General features: G+C 41.5%; 1 long non-coding RNA gene across 1 annotated transcript in view; it reads right to left on the bottom strand.

Annotated features, from left to right (window-relative positions):
• Positions 1 to 26,359, bottom strand: part of LOC135322853 (uncharacterized) — a 105,726-nt gene that overhangs the window by 60,269 nt on the left and 19,098 nt on the right. Inside the window, exons 3-4 of the long non-coding RNA XR_010383746.1 lie at positions 23,177 to 23,362; positions 20,487 to 20,710 (exon numbers count right to left, since the gene is read on the bottom strand). This is a non-coding gene — a long non-coding RNA (uncharacterized LOC135322853). The remainder of the gene's footprint in view (positions 1 to 20,486; positions 20,711 to 23,176; positions 23,363 to 26,359) is intronic.

The raw sequence follows: 26,359 nt of genomic DNA, 5'->3' as shown, positions 1-26,359 counted from the left end.
GTTTAGTGATCAAACCTCAGCATCCTCAGGGATTGAGATTATAGGAAAATGCAAGGCCGGGCCCAGACCTCCTCTTTGAGCTCGTGACATTGCACTTAGATGTCTCAAGGACACCTCAAACTCCACCTGCAAAGAACTGACTTCATGGTTCTCCTCCAATAGCAGTCCTGCCCAGGGCCCCTGGTCGGGGGACAAGGTCTCCCTCCCTATCCCAGCTCAGGCCCATCACTCACAGATGTGGCTGGACCCCTCGTTCAGGGCCCAGATTTCCTCAGTCATGGAGTCCCACCACCCACACCTGTCCTACCAGGTACTCAATGGCACTCACTCAGCACTGACTCTGTGCTGGGGACCACGCTGCACACTGCACACACGTAATCTCACTGGATCTCCACAGCAGTCTTGGGAAGTCGGTACATCACTGCTTTAATTGATTAGATAAATTGTTTCACTTCCTTGAGTGCGTCATCCAAAGTGCCATGGCTACTGAGCCACAAACCTGGGACTGAAAACCACTTGAAAACTGAACACTGCTACACCTCGCAGCCACCCTACTCTGACTCATCACATCACCTCCTGCCGAGACTTCTAAATGTTTCTAAGCATTCTACAAGACAAAAGTGATCTACGAGAGCACCCCATTCCCCTACTAAAAATCTGTCAATGATGGTCCACTGCCCTTAGGAGAAAGCCCCACCGGCCTGAGCACAGCCCAACTGCCCGGCATCCGCGTCCCCTGCGCGGCCTCGCCGCCTCATCCACCACACAGCTCTACACGTGCCGTGTACAGGACAGGGATGCTGACTCCGTACAACACGGGGCTCATCTCAATCGAACAATGATCACCCTCTTCAGTGGTCACCCTCTTCATTGCTGACTCTAAGAAAAATATTTTCTCAGGATGAATCAATATCTTTTTCCTTACAACTTCCTGTCATTGATAATGAGCTCCCCCCAAAAGAGAGAAGACATAATTCTCAGTCTCCTTATCTGTAAAGTGTGAATAACAAGGAAATATGTGAGGTTTTAAGAGAAATAATATTCATGTGAGGCTGAGGGACAATTCCCAACATACAGTAAGCACTCAATATGTGCTTACTTAATATTAATAAGAATATATTGCATTCCAGCAACCTTAAATCAATGTTTTATGGCTTTCTCCAACAGACTGACAAACTGTTGGACGAACCCCTTTGAGCAGATCAGCACAAGTGTACTGGGAGAGGTAAGTGCTGACTCCAGTTACAGCTGCAGCCAACCAGCACTACGGGGAGGGGGCAGTTTGCTCAAACTCTTACATGTTGCTTGAGCATTTAGTTGTCGTTATTGAATAAAGACAGGTGTTCTTTAGTCAAAGCTCCTGAAACATAAATCTTCAAAGACTGATGCAAATTAGGTTTAAAGAACAACACTCTCACTCGAAATTATTTGAAAATTATAGTCTTAGCTCCTCTGCACATCAAAAGGCCATGTTCTTAATGTATCTGACTAAATACACCAAAAGGTTTGTTTAAAAGAAATTAAGATGAAGCCATCCTGAATAAGCTCTCAGTATCAACTGCACAAAGCCTCAACCAAGGGTCTCATTTCTCACTTCCAGATAGGTGTTCAGGTAGATTAACGTGAGTCTTGGTTTCTTATAACATGGGGGTCAGAAGAGTTGTGGATAGATTTATGTAGCAAATATAAACCTAGAGTGTTTGCTGTGTGGGAATCCTAGAAATAAACAAATTGATATATAGTCCCACCCTTAAGAAGCTCAGCCTTTCCATTTACAACAGCATTAAAAATTAAATGAGAGATACATTTAACAAAAATTTACAAGATTTGTACATTGAACATTTTCAAGTATCACCGAAATAAAATTTACAAGATCTACATATATGGAAACATCTCATGTTCATGGAATGGTAGACAATATTGTTAAAAATGTTAAGACTCCCCAAAGTGATCTACAAATTCTGTGGAATCCCTATCAAAATTCCAGCTGACTTCTTTGCAAAAATTGAAAAACTGATCCCAAAATTCATATGGAAGTGCAAGGGGCCCAGGACAGACAAAACAATCTTGAAAAAGTAGAGTAAAGATGGAGGACTCATTTTAAAGGGTACTAAAAAGCTATAGTACTCAAGTCAGTATGGTACTGTCATAGTTTGGATTAATAAATCTATGAGACACTATAAAAACCCAGGGGGAAAAAAACTTACATTTACATTCAGTTTTCCACAAGGGTGCCAAAAACACTTCATTGAAAGTAGAGTCTATTCAACAAATGGTGCAGTGACACCTGGGTATCTGCAGGGAAAGAAGGTATCTGCAGGGAAAAGAATGAATCTGGAATCTGGACCCCCATATTTTATATAACAAATAAATTTAATTCAAAATGGATCACAGACAGAAACGTAAAAACTAAATGTATAAACTATTTAAAAGAAGACACAGTATAAATCTTTGTGGTCCTAGGATAGGCTTTGGTTTCCTAGATACAATACCAAGAGCACAAGTGATAGAAGAAAAAAGCAGATAAACTGGACTTAATCTAAATTAAAACATTTTCTTACAAAGGACATCATCAAGAAAGTGAAATGACATTGGAGGGGGTATCTCAAGTGATAGAGTGCGTGCTTAGCAAAAAAAATAAAATAAATCAATACATCTAATTACCTCCCCTATAAAGAATTTTTTTTTAATGTTTAAAAATCTAAAGTGAAAGGACAATCTTCAGAATAGGAGAAAAAATTTGCAAAGCATGTATCTAATAAGAGAGTTGTATCCAGGATATATAACAAATGCTTACAACTGAACAATACAAGAAAATAGACCCAATTTTTAAATTTGCCAAGGATTTAAATAGATATACAAATGGCCAATAAGCATATGAAAAGATGCTCATCATCACTAGCCAAATCAAAATGAAAATGAGATCGCTTTTTACACACACTAGGATGGTTATAATCAAAACATGGACAATAAGTGTCGTTCAGGATGCAGAGAAACCTCATATGCAGCCAGTGGAAAGGGACAATGGTGTATCTTCTTTGGAGAATTATGGTGTTTCCTCAAAAGGTTAGCGTTATATGGTTCAGCAATTCCACTCCTACATATAAATTTATCCCTCAGTATCCTCGGGGTGTTGGATCAGGAACCCCCCACCCTGGATAACATAATCCAAGGATGTTCGAGTCCCTTTACAGCCATCTGGATCCATGAAGTGGAAACTACAGATATGGCGGACCAACTGTACAGCCAACAGAATGAAAACATATTCTCATAAAATCTTGCACATCAATATTCATGGCAGTATCATTCAGAGTAGCCAAAGTTACAAACAATATCCATCCATCAATGAACGGATAAAGAAAATTACCAAGAATAGGCCCACAAACTTTTGGTCATTGAATCTTTGACAAAGGATGTTAGAACATACAATGGAGTAAAGACAGCCTCTTCAGCAAATGGTGTAGGGAAAACTGGACAGCTGCATGTAAATCAATGAAGTTAGACTACTCCCTCACTGCATACACAAAAATAAATTCAAAATGGCTTAAAGACTTAAACATGTCGACAAGATAGTATAAAACCCTTAGAAGAAAACATAGGCAAAACATCTGACATACATCTCAGCAATGTTCTCCTAGAGCAGTCTACTCAAGCAATAGAAATACAAGCAAAAATATACAAGTGGGAAATAATTAATCTTACAAGCTTTTTCACAGCAAAGGAAACAGTAAGCAAAACAAAAAGAAAACCTATGGAATGGGAGAATATATTTGCAATAAATGAGACTGACAAGGGCTTAATTCGCAAAATATGTAAACAGATTTACACGTAATAAGAAAGAAAAACAAACAATTCAATCCAAAAATGGGCAGAAGACCTAAAGAAACATTTCTCCACTGAAGACATACAATTGGCCAATAGGCACATGAAAAAGTGCTCAATATCATTATCAGAGAAATGCAAATCAAAACTGCAATCAAGTCTCACCTCTCACCAGTCAGAATAGCCACCATTCAGAAGTTCACAAACAATAAATGCTGGAGAGGCTGTGGAGAATAGGGAACCCTCCTACACTGTGGTGGGAATGCAGTTTGGTGGAGCCATTGTGGAAAACAGTATAGAGGTTCTTCAAAAGACAAAAAATTGACCTCCCATATGACCCAGCAATCCCACTCCTAGGCACATATCCAGAAGGAACCCTAATTCAAAAAGACACCTACACCCCAATGTTCACAGCAGCACTATTTACAATAGCAAGACATGGAAACAACCTAAATATCCACTGACAGATGAATGGATAAAGAGGTTTTAGTATAATTGTAAAATAGACTACTATTCAGCCATAAAAATATAATAAAATAATGCCATTTGCAGCAACATGATTGGACCTGGAGAATGTCATTCTAAGAAAAGTAAGACAGAAAGAGAAAGAAAAATATCATATGAGATCGCTCACATGTGGAATCAAAAAAAAACAAAAAACAAAAAAGAAAGAAACAAAAAGATAAAGTTATATACAGAACAGAAACAGACACAGAGACATAGAAACCTAACTATGGTTACCAGAGGGGAGAGGGTGTGGGAAGGAATAATTTGGGATTTCAAGATTTGCAGATACTGACTATGTATAGAATAAACAGCAAGTTTATACTGTATAGCACAGGAAAATATATTTAATATCTTATAGTAACTTATGTTTAAAAATAATATGAAAATGAATACAGGAATGTTCCTATATAACTGAATTGTGCTGTACCCAAGAAACTGACACAACATTATAAACTGACTAGACTTCAATGAAAATGTTTTTAAATAGACCAATAAGGAAAAAAAAGAAAAAGGATATTATCAAACCAAAAGAATAAAGTAATGATTCAGGCTACAATATGGATGAACCTTGAAACTTTATGCTAAAATAAGCCAGACACAAAAGGACAAATAGTGCCCTTTAGATGAACTGTATCTAAGCTTTTACTGTACTACTCCTGTAAATTTTCCGGAGGTTTGAAGTCTATCAATATCAAAATAAAATGTATTATTCATTAAAAACATAAAAGGATTCTTTAAAGGAGGGCTTTAATTATTAAATGCAGAAGTGCAAGTAAAGCTCCTGGAACAACACTTTGCACGTCCACAGACATTCACTGCTTTCACTGCCACTCAGAGGGTGGTGCCAGCTCTGATGAAGGCTGCCTCCACTCGCTCCCCTGCAGAGAAGTGTGAGAGCCTGGGCTCTGACAGGCAGGGTGACGGTGACCCTGGGTCAGACACAGCCATGCCCCAGACTCTGCGATAACCAACTTTCTTATACAAACTGCTCCATGTAACATAAACACGCTACAGGGATGTAACTTACAACACAGGGAATATAGCCAATGTTTTACAATAACTATAAATGGAGCATAACATTAAAAATTGTGCATCTATTGTACACCAGAAACTTATATCATATTGTAAATCAGCTATACCTTTATAAAAAATTAAAAAATAATTTAAAAATGTTATCTCTTTAGTAGGCAATTTGGTTTTTAAGTAAATACTAAACAGCTTAGAATGTATAAAAGCATTAAATGTGATGTTTGTTTACATATTTATTTACTTTCAGCCTCCTGCTAAAAGAGAAATTAAACAATTTTTTTAAACACAGCTTAAAAACCATAACAACAAATAGACAATGTGAGAGTGAAGAGAAAATGGAGATTCAAAAATTAAATGAAACCAGGGGGAGGTAAAGTCATAAAAATGGATGCCATTAAGCCAGGGTAAGTGTTAAAGGCCTACTAGAAATTCAGCTGTAAGATTCTTGGCAGCTGATGTGAAGGAAAAGCTCAGCTGGGCTAACGAGCTAAGTCATAAATCTAAGTGTGATAAGTGTCAATTTAGTGATCTAAGTTCTGCCGGGCTAACTCGTAAATCTGAAGTTTAGTGTTAGTTTACTGGGCTAACAAGCTAACTCGTAAATCCAATCTCAACATGTGTCAGTAACGTGATCTGTTCCAAATTGATAAGCTCCAGTGTACTGATTACTTGCTTTTTGTTGTTTGAGCCTTATTAGCTAATAGCCCCATACTTGTAATTAAACCTATAAAACCTCATGTGCATATCTTGGAGGTGCTCAGAGCTTCGGAGCAGAAGCCCCTCTGAGCCCGCTGGCAAAATAAATCTGAGTACTCCAACCCTCCGAGTGGTGCTTGTTTCTTCGCTGGCCTGTGGTTTCTGTAACATTAAAGCAAAAAGAAAAAGATGATGGGGCGGGCGGGAGAGCTCTGTGGTAGAGCGTGTTCTTAGCCCCAGGGCATCGACTAACAGATAAATATACCTAATTACCTACCCCCCCCAAAAGAGACCCAAAGAAAAGAAAACGAGAAATTTCTTTCATAAAAAAACCTGATATTAAATTTAGATTAAATATTTTAAGAAAAATAGAAAAAGATGAGTGACACAAGCAATAATGCCCGAGAGATAAATCCGCGGTGGCTGCTGGAAGGTCCCCATATCCCACGTGCAAAAATCTGAAACAACCTTCTCACCACTCAGAGTCATCCTCAGCCCACCCCACCCCTCCCCCTGTTAAATGCAGGAGCACAGGCATGGCCTGGCCTTTGCTCTCTCTGTGTCATCACAGTGAGACAGGATGGAAGGGGACAGAGCACAGCCATTCAAGGAAGGACACAGCAATTAACATCAAAATGGTGAAGGATTCAACCTCCAATAGGCCTTGAGGCTCAGGATGAAGAGATTTAACTTCTAGCAGAGCTTGAGCTTCATTATACACCCATTGTAATAGTAACATGGTGAATAACACGCCCCCAGGCACAATGGCAGTCCCAAGGCTAGCCACAAAAGGTCACAGGGTGGGAAATGGCCAACTCCCCGGGAATCCCAGCCCCTTGCCCTTAGGCTGGTCCTTCTACTTATTAGCATATGAAACCACCAAGCCCAAGAAAACAAGCAACACAGCGCCACCTCGCGGTCAACCCTCTCTCTTCCTCTTCGGAGAAAGCCCACACTCTGTCTGTGGAGTGTGTACCTACTTTTAATCTGAGCACCCAACCCCCACACCTCGTGGCAATTCTATTGCCTTTCAATGTATCTCTCTGAGTAAATCTACCTTTACTCAACAGTTGTTTGCTCTTGAATCATTTCCTACACGAAGCCAAAGACCAACATCTGGAGGGACAAATCCCAGGGGCTCAACTAATGCGTGGGACACAGCCCTTCTCATGCCCCACATCTGTTTTCTTGTATCAACAGGACTGGGTTGTGAAGGGAGTTCTTAGGCCCCAGCTAAGGGACAGAAGCAGCCCTGGCGTCGCCCTGGTTCTCTGTGGTTCTCTGTTGTGCTGACTCCCAAGCCACAGAGCGTTCTCCCTAGGCCTGTCCCCACAAAACCCTTCTCTCCAAAATACAAGAACATCATGTCACAGTCCTCTTGTTCAACCAGGAAATGTTCAGCCCACTTTTTCCTTCCCCAGTAAAAACCTAACTGTTCTCCCTCCCATCCCACCTCTTCTTTCTTTGTGAGAACCCTGCTCTTCACACAGACCATCCTTAACGCAGGTGCCTTGCTGGCTGGGACCGAGATGTTTCAGTCTCACAGCCTGCGTCCTTTCACTTTACCCTTGCTACCTTAAGCCTTTCCTGAGTCTACCACCCCTCTGATTCTGAACTTCACAAAGTGCTGAGGTTACAGTCACTATGTTCATACCTCCCAGGTTTTAGCTAGTTTTCCTTCGCAATATCTTCACTAAGGAGCTGCATCAAGAAGTTTAAAGAGGCTATTCTTACATTTGAACTGAGGAGCCTGCATAAAATTTAAATGGCTTTGAAGAGAGAGTTAACCAGGGACAGAGTTGTCGCAGGTCCTAGTCAACAGTGTCACGAGGCAAAATGTTCTTCAAAGGCTCAGAGTGGCTTCTGAACACGGAGTCGGCAGGGAGGAGATGCCAGGCAGTGAGTGGAGTGAGTGACACTGGGTACCCTTCCCCAGCTGGGGAAGAATTGGATTTTGTTCTAGTTTTCCAAACAATTTCTTACTACCATTTTCTCTTATTGTCACATACCATTTCCTACGAATTAAGAAAATTAATGTCAGTCATTTGGGTCGCTTGGGAGAAGCTACGTGATGCCATTCACAGGGCTGGGAAATGACAGCCACACCAGTCTAGGTTAAAAGACCAGTGGGGGTAATTTCCGAAGTATAGAAGGGCATGCAGCAAACTCCCCAGCTTCAATGACCTCATCTCAAAGGTGGGGCCAATACAAGTACCAAGCAATGCACGTGATGATTATGGCCAACATCTGTCTACAAGGTTATGTGCCCGTGACAGCTGTCGCTTAATGGTGAATGAGTACGATCAGCGAGGCTCAGTCTACCTGGCCACACGCGCCCTGCCTTCCTGCCTTGGTGCAGCAGCAGAGCTTGTTTAGCTGAGATGAACGCCCCCAGAGCAGCCCTGACGGGAAAGCTCCTATCTCTGCACAGCGAGGTGTGTTCCTTTCTTTCTCAAAGCTGATCACAGTTTGCTTTCGTCTGTTTTTATGTTTATCCCTTTAGTACCTGCCTCCCCTCCTGGGTTTTGCTCAAAAAGCACAGGGCCAGGTATGTCTTGCTGCCTGCTGGATATTCTGGGCTGGGAGACAGGCGAGCCCACACCTGCTGAACGGAGAGGCCAGAAGGCCCAGGGGCCCATGCTGAACCTAGGACCCTGCACCCAAAATTATGGTCTGAGTTTGGGCAAATTACACAGTCTTATTTACCCTGTGATTCCTCATCTGTCCAAGAAAATAACTGCCCATGGCACATACAGTTACAAGGATTAAAGGAAATCACCAAATTCACAACATATTCAAGGGGCCACCAGTGTGTCCTCAACAGACACATGCTGCCTTTACGGCTCTGACACACGCTAAGTGGGGCGGACGGACGCAGTGAACACTGCTAAGTGCCAGTGTGTTAAGTGCTTCATGTGTGTTATAATATTGTTTACAACTTGCAACAAACTCAGGAAGAAATGAATATTATCATGCCCATTTCACAGATTCACCAACAGGTTAAGGGAAGTTACACTCTAGTCCAAGGCCCTTTGGTGAGGAAATGGCTATTTAAGCCTGAATCTGAGCCCAGGCCTAGGCTACGTCTCTCTCCAATCCACCTGACCACTTGCCTATGAAAGCCACCTGTCCAAAACACAAGTTTGCACAGGCCAGCTCTTAAATGCAATGTGTGCCACTGTTTGTCAATGTTGGTTAATTACCATAAACTGCTCTCCGAAACCGCTACAGAAAAGACAGGTAGACCCACATCCCTACCCACAAAGAAGAGGAGTTCTGTCTTGCCTTCTCCTGTAGTGTGCAGAACACCTTCCCTACACCACCAAATCTTTTTTATATGCTTCATCCGTGTTTATGTTTGCACACGGCATATTAAACTAGAAGGTAACTGCAGTAATTCCATCTCGGTTGCTTTCCAAGGTTGCAGATTATCCTTAATCAGTCCGTGAACGAAAATACTACAATGTGTATGAAAATACTGCAACCATGTCAGTAAACAAAGAATGCTGAAACCAAGTCAACAGCGGCTGCCGCCACCCCCCAGCGAGGACAGGCCTGCAGCCCAGCCTCTGCAGCCACTCACAATGGTGCCCTCTGAGGGGACTCAGAATAAGAAAGGACAGGATACTTGCCCTAGTAGCTAGGTGCTTGTCTAAAGAATGAATTCAGTGAGCCCAAATGTTTGCTTCCTCCCATAAATATAAAAGCACTAAATTCTTTAACTTGAGGTATCTGGTTTTCTTTAGATAACAAGCAATCTTTTATTGTTCCAACTACCTGGTCTTTGTTGTAAAGCTCCTATATATCTTAGCTACTCCCCTAAGTCTTTGGAACAGTCCCTCAGAGAAATCTGAGAGGCTGTCATCCCCGCTGGAGTCCTCTCACCGAATAAAACTTAACTCTTAACTTTTATGCTGAACATTTATTTCAGTCGACACAACTTACAACAAACCCAGGAAGAAGTGAATTTTATCATGCCCATTTTACTGATTCACCAACAGGCTAAGTGAGGTTACATTCTATTCCAAATTCCTATGGTGTGGAAATGCAGATTTAAACCTGAAGCTGGGGTGCCCATGCCTGTGCTCCTTCTCTCTCCCATCTACCTCATCACTTCTCTGTGAAATCCACCTGTCCAATACACAAGTTTGCAGCCGGCCAGCTCTTAAATGCAATGTGTGCCACCATTTGTCAATGCTGGTTAATTACCATAAACTGCTCTCAGAAGCCGTTACAGAAAAAACAGGTGGACCCAATTCCCTGCCCACAAAGAAGAGGAATTCTGCCTTGCCTTCACCTGTAATGTGCAGAAACCCTTCCCTACACCACTAAATTCAAACGTATGCTTCATCCGTGTTTATGTTTGCACAGGACTCATTAAAGAACAAGGTGTCTGCAATAATTCCATCTCGGTTCCTTTCCAAATATACAGATTAGCCCAAATCAGATCCAGAACAGACACAACTCATCAAATCCGCAATGAAACACACTGGATTAAGAACAAAATGCTTGTCCTAGTCCAGAAAACTACGGGTCACTCTTTCTTCCTGTCATTATACAAACCCACCAGAACTCAATAATTTGCTGTCTGCTCATCTGGCAACCAAACTCAGAGAAGAGTCAACTCAGCAGAGTGCCCTACTGGGGAGAACACCCCGCAGCAGCACTGCGAGCTTCTTGCCCTCCCGCATGCTCTGCTGACGCCTAGTGTCCTCCGTGACCAGGCCAAAAGAGCTGTTCCCAACAGCTGCAAAGTCCCACACATTAAATAAAAGCATTTTATTTTAGACGATATGTTACATATATACCCATCTCTGAAAGCAGCTTTTCCAGAAGCTCAAATCTTCAACATTAATCTGCAAAGGCAATCCGGGTCCCCAAGGGAAAGCAAGTCTTAAGACGATGCTAAGGCCTCCAAAGTCCTCTCCAGAACCATCAATCAAACTGCCTGCAGGTCTGCAGCTGCAGGCGGCTACATGTCTGTTTTTAAAGCACCCTCCTCCTGCCTTCGTGTGCTACAATGTCCCTCTACGCCCTCCCATCTAAGGGTAAGAGCAGCCGCTGCAGAACCTTGCAGGGCAGCACTGACAGTACTGGACACAGAGGATCAGAGCTAAACTAAGCCTTCTGATGACACGAGCTTGTCACTCTGTCACTTTACAGATGAAGATATATATAGAGAGGTGGGGTGATCTTGCTCAAAGTCACACAGCTAATAATTGGCAAAGTCTATAACTCTGCTCCTCCCTTCAGTGTGACGCCCCATCTGGGATGCTCACAGGGTTCTCTCGTGCCTGCCTGACCAGTCCTTTCCGGTCACTGATAACCCACCACAGGGTCTGTCGGCAGGCTGCCTTTTCAACATCTTTTCCCTCCAGTTTCTCAGGAAAAAGGCTGCTCCGGCCACTGTATGACTTCCGGCTCACCGAACCCTCCGTGCTCAGGCCAGTCATGCCTGTGTATCCGGCACCCTGCTCAGAGGCTCTTCCGCCCCTGCAGGTGGATTTTTCCACTCTCTGCAGGACACCCCCTCAAGGGAGCCTTCCTCTCGCCCTCAGCATGGCAGGTGTCCCAGGCCACATCCCGAGCTGCCCCATTAAGATAGCTTGTGCCCAGTTCTGCTAGTCAGACCAGCAGTTTCAGAGCCCAGGTTTATGCCCGGGTCACCAGGCAGAACTACTGCCTATCTCCCAGCCCCTACCCAGGTCACCAGGAAGTCACAGTAGGTGCCCCACCCAATCCAGAAGGCTGTTCACTTGCCAGCACTGATGATGACTGCTTTCCAACCTTTGGTCAGTTTCACACAAAATAGCAGCTTTCACTTTGAAGCTGGGGGGTTTCCCTTCTGCTGTCCATCCTTACCGGAAACATCAAGGGAAACCAAATCGCCTTTTCTCAAATCTATTCTGATGACACATTTCCACCCACAATACTCACATACTCAAGAAGTTTGGGTCCACGTGGTTTTGTTTCCCTTACGCTAAGTGGCTCAAAAGACTTTGGGATTCTTTCTCTTTGGAGGGTATTTGTTTGTACTCAGTTTACCCGCTTTAATCTGTTTTTGTCTCTCTCGTCAGGGTCCGTGGCAGTTGCCACTTCTCTCTCCCTACAGCAGCCTCCCTCCCAACTTCTAATCTAGGAAATCAGCTGTGATGAGGGGCCCGGGGGCAGTCACAGAAGATGGATCTAAGGCACAGAGAGGCGACATAAATTGCCCGAGAAAATCAGCTTCAACCCCCAACAGTGTGTCACGTCCCTCTGTTTAACTCTTATGCTAAACTACTTAACTTTTAATAGATTATGGTTATAAACAGATGAGGTATCAAAATACATACAAGGACACACGTCAACTCTAAGATTTTCATTAACTCCACTATTTTGCTTCTAATTATTTTATTTGTATTAAAAGAATTAAGAACCTCTGTAGTCAATATAGCAAAATGTTAATGGGTTTTAAATCCAGAATATAGAGGCATAAGTGTATTACTCACACATTTTTGTATATTCACAAGGTAAAATGATTTGAAGGTCTCTCTCCCCTGCCCCCTACCCACTACTGGCTCTCACCTGAACTCCCAGACCACACATCTAACAGCCTTTCATTTTACCCACAGCTGAACTCATCAGTTTTCCCGCAGAACTCCCTCTGCAGCTTCCCCTCCTCAGAGCACAGCAGGACCATCATTTACCGTATTAATCCACCCAAAAACCCTGGCCTTACTCCATCCTACCCACACAGACATCATTCATCCTTTCATTTTACCATCTAACATGACTTCAATCTGTTCGCTTTTTCCCACTGACCGTCCCACTTCTCAGGTGGAAGCCACAAATACTTCCCACATGGAATCATGAGTCTCCCAGTGGCCCCCCAGCCACTTTTCCCTACTTGACACAAATGGGATTCTGTCACTCCCATGCTTTTAAGACTCTTTTCAAACCCACTGTTCTTAGAAGAAACTCCAAGTTCTTCACCTGGTGAAGGTCTTTGCCATGAAACTATCAGCTCAGGGAGGGGAGGACCCGCCCTCTCCCCTCAGCCCCACCCTCTGGCAGAGCATCACCTCTGGAGGACCTACTGAGCTACACAAGCCTGTATTCTAACCCTGGTCTTGAGTTCTTAGCAAACTGCTTCACTTATCCATACAAATCCAAGGTAGATTAGAAAGATGTTAGATATTTAACTAGACTTTTGATTTGGGGATTTTGCACTAGCAACCTGCAAGTACATGTTCTAATACTTCTGTCTTCTTAAAACCACACCCAGATTTCAGTGGTATCTGTGGAATGCTTTCAGAATAAAAGGAACTGTACTTTCACAGACTTTATGTTTTATAATATGAACAACCTGGACAGGGTCACAAATAGAACCGCCTAAAAAGTGACAGAAGACGGGTTAGAAGCATAAAGCAACAGGTCGCAAGGACAGTAAGAGCAAAGTTGTTTCTCCAAATCCACCCTAAAAAGTGAAAGAACAGAAAATTCTGAATTTTGAAAGTAAAAGACTATCATATAAAAAATAAAATAATCCTCTTCATCAGGGTTTCAAGATCTGACTGCAGAATTTTTAGCAGGCCATACTGAATCCTAGCACAGAAGAATCAGATGGACTAGTGGTGAGTAAGTTCCAGGAAAACGGCAGTAAAACCTCCACTTGTAAGAGGACACACAACCACTTGTCGAAGGTGATTGTAAACCACATTCTGGAGAAATTCAGAAGATTCAGGTTCCACTTCCAGATGGTGATGACAAGGAAGAACCTCTTGGATGCACGCTTTTAACTGAGTCACCGGCATTCTAACACTGCAGGGGGAAAAGGAGGCCCTCAGTCAAGAGCAGAGGTGTTCCTGTCGTGTTTCGCAGGCCGCGCCTCGGGCACTCAGCGCCCTGCAGCAGCCCGGCCCCAGGCGAGGACATGCAGCGTGGCCCCCCAAAGCAGGAAGGGCACTGTGCTTGAGAAAACCCACCCCTGATGTGGGCAAGAGGGGCTGGTGGGGTTGAGTGAACCTATAAATGCCCACAGAAACACACCTGCATTCATTCAAGTGATACAACCAAAAGTAGCAGGCTATTTTGCAAAATTTCAATTGTCAGTGGAAATTTTACCATTCCTTTCTGCTTGTCCCCTGCACTCTGAGACAGGCTCAGGCTCTCTCACACCTGCAGGTCTGATGCAATAGTTGTGAAGTCATTTTACTTTGCTGCGATTGTCCTCGCTTCCCGTATCACTCTGTCTGTCCTCTCTTAACACAGTCGGATGTCTCTCCCTGAGTTCCTTGCTCCTGCTCCTCAGAACCTGAGATAAAGGGCAAGTGAAGACACATGACCAGAAAAGGCACTGTGGACTTGAACAAAGTCCTCAGTGACCCCCTAGGTGAGTGCTGCCTACCTGTCAACTTCAGTTCTCAAGGTTCTGCCCAGGGTGACATCCAGCCAGGAGAGTGGCCCAGGCCAATTAAAAGCTGTGTGGCTTGGGTGCGGGGACAGGTGCAGGAGCAGTTTCTGGAGCCGGGCCCCTCCACACCTCTGCTCCCCTCTCTCCCTAGGCCCAGCTGCCAAGCCCCCAGCCTCCCTGATCTTCTGCATTTCTCTTCTACTCTACTCCAAACAATTTTCCTCTTCCTTTTTTCCCAAATTATCCCCAGCTGGAGTGATTTTTCAATCACAGTATCTGAAAAAATTTCCTGCAGCCGAAAAAGAGGTCTCCAGAGGGCAATGCCCATACGCTGTTTCCTGAATAGAGCCCCAGGCTGGGGGGACCCTCACCAACACTCCTGGGGGCATTAGACATGTTGCGGGGTCAACCACCCTCAACAAGAGTTTGCTGAGACCCCAAGACCCGCACAGCATCCCTGCTCACAAAAATGTAGTCAGCCCACTTATCAGTTATTAAGAAGCAAAAATACAAAATTGCTTATGTTTCTTACTAAAATTATTTATGAGATGGAAAAAGAAATTGTAATAGGAAAGAAGAAATCTGACTCCGTGTTGGATCTGTTCCTTTGGCTTTAATCCTTTGCCCTGTTTTCTAGGCTCAGACTAGTTAGCTCTACACCTTTTGTGAAAGAAAGTTGACTTTAGCCTGAAATATACAGGAGAGCCTATTCTCTGGGCTCTGATCTTTAAGGATGTTAGCTCTTCTGCACTTATGTAGAGAGTTTCAAGTTGCAAAATAAAGAATAACCTTATTTTTGTTGAAGGTTTTACAGGGGCACCATGATTTCACCCACATGGACAGCTGCAAGGACAAAGGACACCAAGGACAAACAATTCGTACAGCAAGAAGTCTGCAACAACCAACCACACCCCCTCCCCTTTGCAGTATAAAAGGAGCATGAATTCTGACTTGGGGAAGAGGGTTCTCCAGGAAATCAGTCTGACATGTTCTGGGTCTGCCAGCTTTTCAGATAAAGTCACTATTCCTTGCCCCAACACCTCATCTCCCAGTTTATTGGCCTGTCATGTGGCAAGTAGAATGAGTTTGGACTCGGTAACAAAATACATTGGAGTTAGTATGTCTCCACTTCTTCCTCATTTCCAATATGTAGCATGCACATCATTTATGATCTAGTGAAAATAATTCATCAAAGACAACAATAACAAGAAACTCACCTAGCTATCAACACTGAAGTCACAACCTATTAATTTTACATGCCATTTAACAACAAAACCAAAAAACTTAATATAAAGGCTTGATTCCATGGAAATAAAATTATTTCTAGTCCTACAAAACTTTTTCTTTTCTATTTTCTTTTCTTTTCATTATTGAAAGGAAAATAAAAATCAAATCATTTTATTTCACGTATTTTTGTTATAGCCACATATTTTAAATACTACAAAGAGATTTAAATTGCAACAAAAAAAGTTCACATATTAGTATAAATATATATATACAATCAATGGGGATTAGGAAAAGAATAGACATTTACTAAAAACCCACTGCACATCCAGTCTTTTACAAGCATATCCTGGAATATAAGCTCTATGATCCAGGGGTCCCCCACCCCCCTTCTCATTGCCAACTCCCTTAGTAATCAACTACCAAGGCACCAGCATAGAACCACGCAATCAGTATTTTAGGTATAAGTGAGGCAATTAGCTCATTCAATTCTAAAACAAAAACCCTAAAATAAATACTGAACTTATTTACAGATAAAGAAAATTGGACACAAAAAAGTAAACTTTCTTCCTCAACGTCACGAAGCTATTAACTGGTAAAGGCAAGATTTGAACTCGTCTGCCTGATTCTAAAAACTAAGGTGGAAATCCCATTCCACTTGTGATGGTCCAGCAGCACAAACTATCACCCTATCTTTGTTCAGATCAAGCCTTAGACAGCCTGAGACAGCACCCCTTTCCTATGGAATTCGAGGGCAAATGATAAAAATAAGGGTTTTATATCCAGCAGTTTTCTTAGGTCTCATTTACATAAAGTGTCAGCAGGTCAGCAGAAAAACTCTGGGCAATGTGAGTGGGTCCAGAGCTTTTTGCTGATAAGAAACTCAATCTATCAGGATAGAGTGACATTCCCATGAGAGGCCACATGGACATAAACTAAAGGCAGCTGAGCAATGAAAACTAGCAAGACCCTGGAACTCAAGCAAGAAGGATACCTGCCATCCCACACCCATTTGCCTCTTCATCCATGTGGACACAATGTCAGGAGACCCAGCTTCTTGTCCAAGTTACACCATCATGGATTCTCACCCATAAAAAGTTACAACTCTATGCTGTCTTAAGTCCTTTCCAACTCAAATATGATGTCACCAATATCTAAGCAGAATCCCTATGTCTCCACTTCCTCTCTTCTAGTAGGAGAATAATTCTATGGCCACAGAGAAATCCAATAAAAAACCATGCATGAAGCCAGGAGAAAGTCTGCTTAAGAGACTTTGCTCTCATGCTCAGTGAATGAAAACTCAGAAAAAGTGGTCCTTCTCCCTCAGGAATTGAGAGGTAGCCAGATGTGTGTGTGTGTGTGTGTGTGTGTAAATCAAATACAGTCAAGTCTGGGATGTGAACAGATTTTTTTATGTCACTGTCATTTCTAGGGAATGAGCCAACTTTTAAAGTAATTTGAATCTAGTGTTCTGAGAGAGTCTCAGGATCTTTTGGTGGAGGAAGGGAAAGGAAAGGAGGAGAGGTAATGAAGCAAAGGAGTAAGTATACTGCTAGGGAAAGGCAAAACATTAATTTTGTTCCTACTGGCATAACATACAAATTAGGAACTGTCTTTCTCCCGATGTCTTGACGAGCACTGAGTTGCAGAAGAAGCGACAGCCTATTTCTCACTGAGCTTGTGACTATACGTGACATCTTGTAGACACAGATAATTTACCCTGAACAAATGCTAGCAGCAGGTTGTAATTCTCCTGTTTTGAGAGACAAGGAAACAGGAGTTCAAAGAGGGTAGATAACTTGACAAAATTCAGAGGACCAGTAAACAAGAGAGGATGTATTCAAACTCAGATCTGAATGCAGAGTCTCATCTTCCCACTCCCAAGACTGCAAAATCCTTAACACACAGGCTCCCCAGCTCCCCTGCATTGTTCCTGGCACCAAGCATTTCCCATGGCAGAGGTCTCCAGTTCTCACAGACACAGTGCTCTGTGCAGCCAGTGACCTTCATCGGATCTTGATCACCTACCTGCCACGCCCACCAGGCTTCACCATACAGGCAGGAAAGCTGGCTTTCAAGTGCATACGAAGCCACCCCCTGTCTAACCTGGGTTCTTCTGGGGCTTCTCCAGCCTAAAGGCAGCCATGAAACTGCTCACAGTTTGTACATGAGCCACACTACCTCTCTCCATCTGTCTCCCCACCTATACTACTTAGCTATGACCATTTTGAGAATCTTGGAAACAAATTTTTAAAAACACAAAAGAAAGGATTCTGTAACAAGTACTTAATACTTACAATTTTAAATGACAAGTTACAAAGTGAGTATTTACAAACCGAATCTGCCTTCCTACGTGTCAGTTTGAACAGTTAAAATATATAATAGCAAAAAATTTTCACTTACAAAATTAACAAAAACATCAACAATAATCTGGAATAAACTCTAAAACAATGCCCATGTTTTACATGGAGAAAGTACAGGACTGTACTGAGTGGTAAAGTAAGAGGTGTGAATGTAGAGACATCAACATATTGTATGGAGGAAAGTAGTTTTGTAAAGATGTACGTTCTCCGAAATATAATCAAAACTTACTAAAAAATCCCATGACAACTCTTATCTGTTTTTTTTTTTAACTTGAAAAAAGTATTTTAGAATTCTTCAGGAATAATAAAGTCATAATACTAGCCAAGAAAATTAGGGATGGAAAAAAGAATAAAAAAAAATCGCATTGTCAGATATTAAATAAATTTTTACAATATGTTAGATATAGCACTGGAATAAGAAAGTAAGATTGACAGAAATAAACCATGAGCTCAAAAAGAGACTCTAGTATATATAAGTATTTTTTACAGGTGGGATTTCAAATCAAAGAGCCAAGTATGAATTCAATAATTGTCTTGGGACAATCAGAGAATCACCTGGAAAAAACAAATTCTATTCCAGTCATAATGACCACAAGAAAATTTACAGATAGTGATGTAAATATTAGAAAGTACTAATAACAGCAAATATAACTCTTTTCTCATATTAATTCAACTTCTCATCTCTATAACAAGTACTATTATCATCTCCATCTTAGAGATTAGAAAAACCTACAGAAGAGATGTATACCATTATAAGAAAGTATTTCTAAGAATAAAATCAAGGATAAAACCCAAAGAGAAGACATTTACTATCTTAAGATTATTTTGGGCCACAACAAAAATAAACCTACTGAACAAAATGAAAGGCAAGATATGACAAGTAAAAGCTCGGTGATACATGTTGATGAAGACAAGGGGTTAATATTCATAACATACAAAGAGCTGTCACAAAGCAACAAGAAGCTCCCTCACTTAAATGTGTGCAAAGGACAAAAGGGATCATTCACTTTTTAAAAGTCAGATGGCTAATGAGTGAAAAATGCTCAATACCTCTCTGGTCATCAAGTGCAAACTAAAACAAAGAAAAAGCACTTTTGCTCATCATATTGGCAAATGTTTTTAAAAGATATTCTAGCTAGTGTCCATCTTTGAGAGAACAAACTGTTAGCGAACTTTTTGGAGGACGACATATCAATGGATATGTAAACCCTGAAAAACGTGTGTACACACACACTGAACTCCACTTTTAGGAATCGTTTCACTTAGAAAAAAAAAATCAGTTCAAAAACATGTACTCATCAGAGCATTTGCACAGCACTTTTTACAATGGTGGGAAGAAAAGCTGAAGTGAAATCATATCCAGCGATAGAGAATTGGTTACATAAGTTATTCTACATCTTTTCATTCCCCACAGGAGAAGGAATTTCTAGAGTCACTTGAAAGCAGCCTGTGATGTATGTAATTGTCACATCCAGGGACTGAATTTCCAGAAACCTTAACTAAAGGAATACTCATTCAAGGTCACAGGAATGTTTGTAAAAGAAGGATGCCAGTCAAACACCATTTCTGACAGTGGAAAATGGAGAAAACTTAAGTATCCACCATCAAGACAATGATGCCGTAAATCAAGGCGAGCTGTAGGCACTAAGGGGCCAGCGTTTCGGCGTGGTCCAAGGCCTTGTCCACAGTACTCTCCCACCGAAGGTGTCCTTGCACAAGAGACCAAACCTACATATCAGGAGACCCCACTACTCGATCTGAAAGGACCAGGTGAGTCTGGAGTGGGAGGAAGTCTATGATATACCCCTGAGTGAATAAACTGAGCTGCAGAAAACATATAGTATGGCCTTATTTTTCAATAAAGCATATATACACACACATATAGATAGATTTCTGATATACGTGTATGTATGAATGTGTATATATATATGACATAGGCATAAAGGTCATGACATATATACACCACATTTTCAGCAGTTTTTACTCTCAGGAAAAAAGGGGAATGGATGTAGGGGCTTTTTGGTACCACCACAGTTCTCTTTTCAGTACTTCAGTTAAGTATACTTGGAATTTCAAAGTTTATTTAAGTCCGAACTAAAATGGAAGATGCCTCCACAAGACAGAATGCTATACTGGTCATTAAAAATCATGCTAGGGGGGATAGAATACTGTAGAAAAACGTGAAATAAGCACAATGGAAAATGGAGGTCTCCACACAGAAAAAGGCACAGAGTGCTCGCTGGTTTTTATGACAGAGGAGATACACAATGATGAAAAGAACAGAAAATAGATGTTAAAGTGTTAATTATTATCTCTGAGTAGTGGGATCAGGATAGACCCTTTTGCCCCTTTTTTCAGACTTTTATATTAAATACACATTATTTTTCATCTAAAAAAAGCATTTTTAGATGTCTAGTACCACACATTGAAAAAAATACACGAGTACTTACAGAAACAATAACTAGGAGACACGGCAGCAGCGCCACACAATGTAGAACGGGCGATCCTGATTAAAACCACGCAGTTACATAAGGACCCACAAAGTGAGAGCACCTGCTGTAACAGGGCGTGGCCGCCTTCTATTTGCCAGTTGTGTCTTCAGGGCTGAGGCAGTTCTGAGAACGGCCAGTGTCAGTGCTGGTGTCTGGATGGATGCCACTGGAGGTGAGGGCACCTGCAAGCCGAGAGGAAGAACAGAAATCATCCTCTGCTTTTTCTGTCTTGTTTCTCTGTTACTTTTAAAGAGAGGCATAAATAAGATAAACTAAATCTTCCCTACTGAAATTTCAGTAATGAAACCGTTTTCAAAGTGTTCACAACTTATATTCTGACTATAACTGTCTTATCAACAAAGCATCATATTTATTAAATGTTAATTAACACAGTTAATTAACTACCTGTTAAAACCTATTAAAGAACATGAAATGCACTACGTGAAAGCACCACGCCTGCAGTAACTACCTTAGCTGTCTTGACGGCAGTGCAGTCAGCCCCCACCATCCCGTGGCCCTGAGCTCCTGATGCTGGTAAGAGAACACGCTGCCGCCTCAGATGGAGAGAAATGGTGAAAGTGTTTTCTGAAATCTACAGCACTGACAAAACATAACTGACAAATCCCAGGCTCCTTTGAGGCTGTCATTTTATGTTTCTGGCCAACCACAGTCAATGAGCAGAACCACCCCATTCCTGAGTCATGGGACTCACGTGGGAAGAAATTTTGTAGAAATTTCCAGGCACAGAATGTAACCAACTATATGTAGAACTCTGACAAAAGAAAAGATGAAATACTCTGATGTTGAAGACACTCAAAATATTCTCCTAAGCCTTAGTAGCTGGAAAGGCTGCGCTTCTACTCAGCCACTTATTTATTTCACAGCCAGTGAACATCTCCCACAAACCCTGTTTCCCTGTGTCTGCTGGGAGCCCCAGGCACACTCTTGCTGTCGATCTTATAAGTCACAGGGCAGACGCGTGTCTCTCATGCCTGCCACCCTCACACAGGCTCGCCTCCTAGCCTCACTGTCTGAACTTGGCCCCATTTTCTCACCTGTTTATTTGGCATCTGTTCTTCTGTAAGCTGCCTGAAATGCTTTTTGGAACAAGTCAGAAGAATGAGTGGGTATAGAAATGGACAGTTTGACAGGTGAGAGGTGGGCAGACAGACAGAGAGACTCCAAGAAAAGGGGAACAAAGAAAATTTCCTGTGCAGAACCCTCTTCTAGTCAGGGAAGAAAACCGCCACTGAGACGTGTGAAGAGGCAGGTGGCTTAGGGCTGTTTCCTGGATTCCATGAAAAGTCACACCAAGAGATGAGAGGGTAGAACTATAAATAATAAAAGAAAAAAGCATGCATGCTTGAAAAATATATCTACAATATGTACTTTCTAAAGAATAGATTCAAATCAGCAGGGCCCAATAACACAATCCTTGGGTATTTACAGAAATGAGAATCCCATCTCCAAAACACAAGGCATCCCTTAGGAGCACTGAGAGTCTTCACGGGGCGGTCATAAAGCCGTAACCACAAAAGCTATGCTCTCCTGCACTTACGAGGAACGAGCAGCTGTGCTAGGGCTGCCCACGTGTGTCACTTACACCCCCCAGCACCTCTATGGGGGGGAAGCCTAGGGAGCCCCGTCTCTGCAGGACAGAAAACTAGTCCGAGAGATGCTAAGGCGGCCTACCAGTTCTCCATCTCACAGGACTGGTCATTCCAGAGCAGGACTCGAACTCGGACCCACGTTTGTTATCATGGTTCTACCGTGCTTTGTGTGCTTATTTTGTGTGTAAAACATTTGTTTCTGGCATGAAAGGACATTTAATAAATGATCGGTTGTCTTGCCTATCTCTTTAGCTCACAATCTTTATATTTTTGAATTGTACTCTTTTCCCCTGGAGAAAGGAACGGAAAGAACAGTGGTCAGAATGAGCTGGGGCTCCATTCTTTATTTGTTACCTCATCTCATCCAAGTCCCCAACCAGGGAGAAGGATCAAATGTCCTCTTCATCTTTTAAAGAGAGGTCTCCAGTGATGGTGACTTACTCAACTCCAAAACCAAGTCTGGGGAAGGGCACATGCAGCAACCAGAGCAGTATCATGTATAGGAAGGTGAAAAGAGCTCAGGGGGTCAGCCTGATTTAATTTCAATCGATAAAAGAATACCACACACTAAAAATACTAGCATGCAATGGATTGGCTCTTTCTTGACATCTAGCAAGTTTCCACAGCCCATATGTAACATTATCGTGAACTAGTGAAAGGAAGAGTCCACAGATAGGGAAAATCAATGCCACAGGCAGGCTGAAACCCAGGCTGGAGGAAAGGAAGGGAAAGGGCATAGTTAAGAAAAGGGGAAAGTCTGGGAAAAAGATATCATCACAAGGATTCTTAAGCATCATTCAGCAATCATAAAATCATTCATTAAAGAAAGAGTTACTTAGGTCCTATTTTGTGCAAGATTTTACAGAGGGCAAAGAAAGACCGCAGGGTCCATGGTAGCAGCAAGTGGTGGGGCTATAATACAGTTCTCATTCTGGTACCTTGCACATTTTTACTCAGTATAAAGGGAAAAAATAAAGAAAAATAATACTATGTAAACTCTACACATTGTTGAAATAAAATTAAAGAAGACCTAAATACCTGGACAGACACACCACGCACATTCCTGGATCAGATGACAGTGCTCTTGGAATGTCAGTGCTCCACAGAGCGATCCATATATTCAACGTGGTCTCGATCACAATCCCAGTGGGCTCCTCTGCAGTAACTGACTAGCTGCTGCTACAATTCATATGGGAATTCGAGGGTCTCAGTAACCAAAACGTACTTGAAAAAGAAGAACAACGTGAGAGGACTTGTAATTCTCAATTTCAAACCTTACAACTGTATCTCCAGGTGAGATTAGAGGCCATTTTAACTTATTAATGTGTTTATCCTTATTTTCTAAATTCTCTACAACGAATATACCTGTTAGAATAAGAAAAATAAAAAGTAAGGTATCTTTTAAAACATGCACAACGATTCATTCATTGGGAAAAAATTATTTTAACTATAAAGAGATAAACAAATATCTAGTGAAAAAGGACTACTTAAAAAAAAGGGTGCATTTACATTTTTCAAAAATTGAAAACTGAAAAGCACAAACACATCAAGTTTCTAGGGAGACAAATACAACATATCAACAATTATTTTCAAAAATTCTAATTGAACAATGAAAACTCAAGAAAGGGAATATCGTGATTGACAGCCAACTGCAAACACATGGAGAGCAAAGGCCTAGAAATCACAGTTCCTTTAAATCTGCTACTAACTCAATAGGAGAGGAAATTCCTCCCTGAGGGGACAGTGGAATCCCATGCATAAGACAGGATACACAGTACAAACTGCACTAGAATCTGGGGTGATTTTCTTAGAACAATTCTGAAGTTACAACATTGCTGAAAAACTATAAAAACACTGACAGACAGATTAAAACACACAGTCATATATATTATATAGAAACATATGAAGTCTGCTCCCATATTACATAGAAATACAAACATATTTGTGCATTTATAGGCACTGATTACTTTATCTTAGATAGAATATTTCAACTAAAACAAAAAATCAATAATACACACCTCTTGTCAAATCTACTTGATAAGTTACTCTGCTATGTAACCATAATGTGTCTAAGATAGATCTAAAATTAGTGAAAAAGATCTTTGTATGGTTTCTTGAATTCTCAAAATTCCAAGCTTAATTTTAAAATAGATCTGAGCAGTATTTCTATATTATCTTTTCCCTTGTGAAATGAACAACATAGTCTGTTGTCAAAATTCTGTCCTTACAATGATTCACGAGCACCGTATCCTCACAAAACTGCTGGACAGCAAGGCGCTATCCAGACACTGTGACCAAACAAATGAAACACAAGGAAGACAGTGACACTATTCTGGAGGGCATATAATCTGTGTCAACACCGGGTTTTTATTTGATTGGTTTGATTGGGTAGCAAGATGAAATCAATCAAGTACTTTCTTCTTTGAGCATGCTGTAAGTCATGACTCTTTTCAGTGTCATGAGCAGGAAAGAGTTAAGCATGACTTGATTAGGTCAAATAGCAACAATCATAACCGGAGAGTGAGTAATAAAGAAGTTAACTGATAGCAATACTTCTGCCTACATGAGACCTAAAATAAATCTACACTGATATCCGAAAGGAAAATGAGGAGATGAGGTCCCCAAAGAGAAAAAAAACTAACAAGAAATCAAAAACGGAAACAGTTTTTCATTAACGATTCCAGGAAGGAGTGGAGCATGTTGGTGAAAAGCACAGATGTTGGGGACAAACATGAGGGTCTGAACTCCCACAGCACTGGGTAGCTGTGACACTGATATGTCAGTGAAATTTTCTGCATCTCAGTCTCCTATCCATAGACTGGGGACAACAACCGCACCCATCTCCTAGAACGGTCCTACGAATTAAGTTATTTTATATATAAAATTTTAAATAAAATACCTCAGATTTTATATAATACCCCAAAAGCACAAGGAACAAAGAAAACAGAGATAAATTGGAGTTCATCAAAATTTAAAACTTTGCTTCAAAGGGCACCATCCAGAGAGTGAAAAACCAATACACAGGAGAAAATTTTTTCAAATCATTTATCTGATTAGGAATTTGTATCTCCAAATGAAAAAAAAAAAAAAAACCCTACAACTCAACAATAAAAAGGCAACTCAATTAAAAGGTGAATAAAGGATCTGAAAAGGTATTTTTCAAGGAAAATATACAAATGGCCAATAAGCACAATGAAACGATGTTCAATATCATTAGCTCTAAGGGAAATCAAGTCAAAACCACTAGAAGAAACCGCTTCACATCCACAACAATAGGTTATAATAAAAAAAAAATATAACAAGCACTAATGAGGACACAGAGGAAGCGGAGCAGGCAGCAGTTGCTGGTGAGGACGTAACACAGAGTGGCCACTTTGGTAAACAGCCTGGCAGGTCCTCAGGGAGTTGAACATTTGGTTTTTGAATGACCCAGCAATTCTGCTGTCTGGGCACACACGTAAGAGAACTGAAAACCAATGTCCACATAAAAACTCCTAAAGGAATGTTCGCGGCGACACTACTCATCACAGCCAAAAAGCAGAAACAACCCAAATGCCTATCACCTGATGAATGGGTAAACAGTGGGGCCCAGCCATACAGTGGAATATTATTCAGCAATAGCAAAGCATAGAGTACTGACCCAGGCCACAAAGTGGACAAACATTGAAAACGTTACTCAGTGTGAAAGAAGTCAGTCACAATAGACGATTCCACTTACATGAAGTGACTCGATTTAAATGAAATGTCCAGTACAGGCAAATCCACAGAGAGAGAAGAGTGGCTCACTGGGGCTGGGGGAGGATGGGGAAGATGGAAATATCTGCTTATGCATACGGGGCTTCCTGTTGGGGGGAAGAAAATGTTCTAAGATTGAATGGGATGCACAATTCTGGGCATAGAGTAAAAACCGCTGTACATTTTAATGGGTGAATTGTATTAAAACTGTTAAGAAAAAAAGCACCTCGGGCCAGTACCTTCCCATAGTAATTGCAAATTGCTAAATTTTATTACAGGAAGAAGAAACTGCCCTCAGCATGAAAGCAGGAGATCAGCAAATGTGAGTTAACCGAAATTGGACAAGAGCATTTCACTTGAAACAGTTGCTGAGTGTACACGAAATATTCAGAAATAGGAAAATTAGTTTCACATCACGAAGAAGCATTCTGCTTCAAATGCAGATCAAGGATTCGGCAAGCCCAGCTGCTAGAAATGACCAGAGAA

Source organism: Camelus dromedarius, chromosome 14, assembly GCF_036321535.1.
Source record: "Camelus dromedarius isolate mCamDro1 chromosome 14, mCamDro1.pat, whole genome shotgun sequence".
Lineage (NCBI taxonomy): Eukaryota > Metazoa > Chordata > Mammalia > Artiodactyla > Camelidae > Camelus > Camelus dromedarius.
Note: the sequence above shows the minus strand (reverse complement) of the source record. Positions and strands in the feature narration are given on the sequence as shown.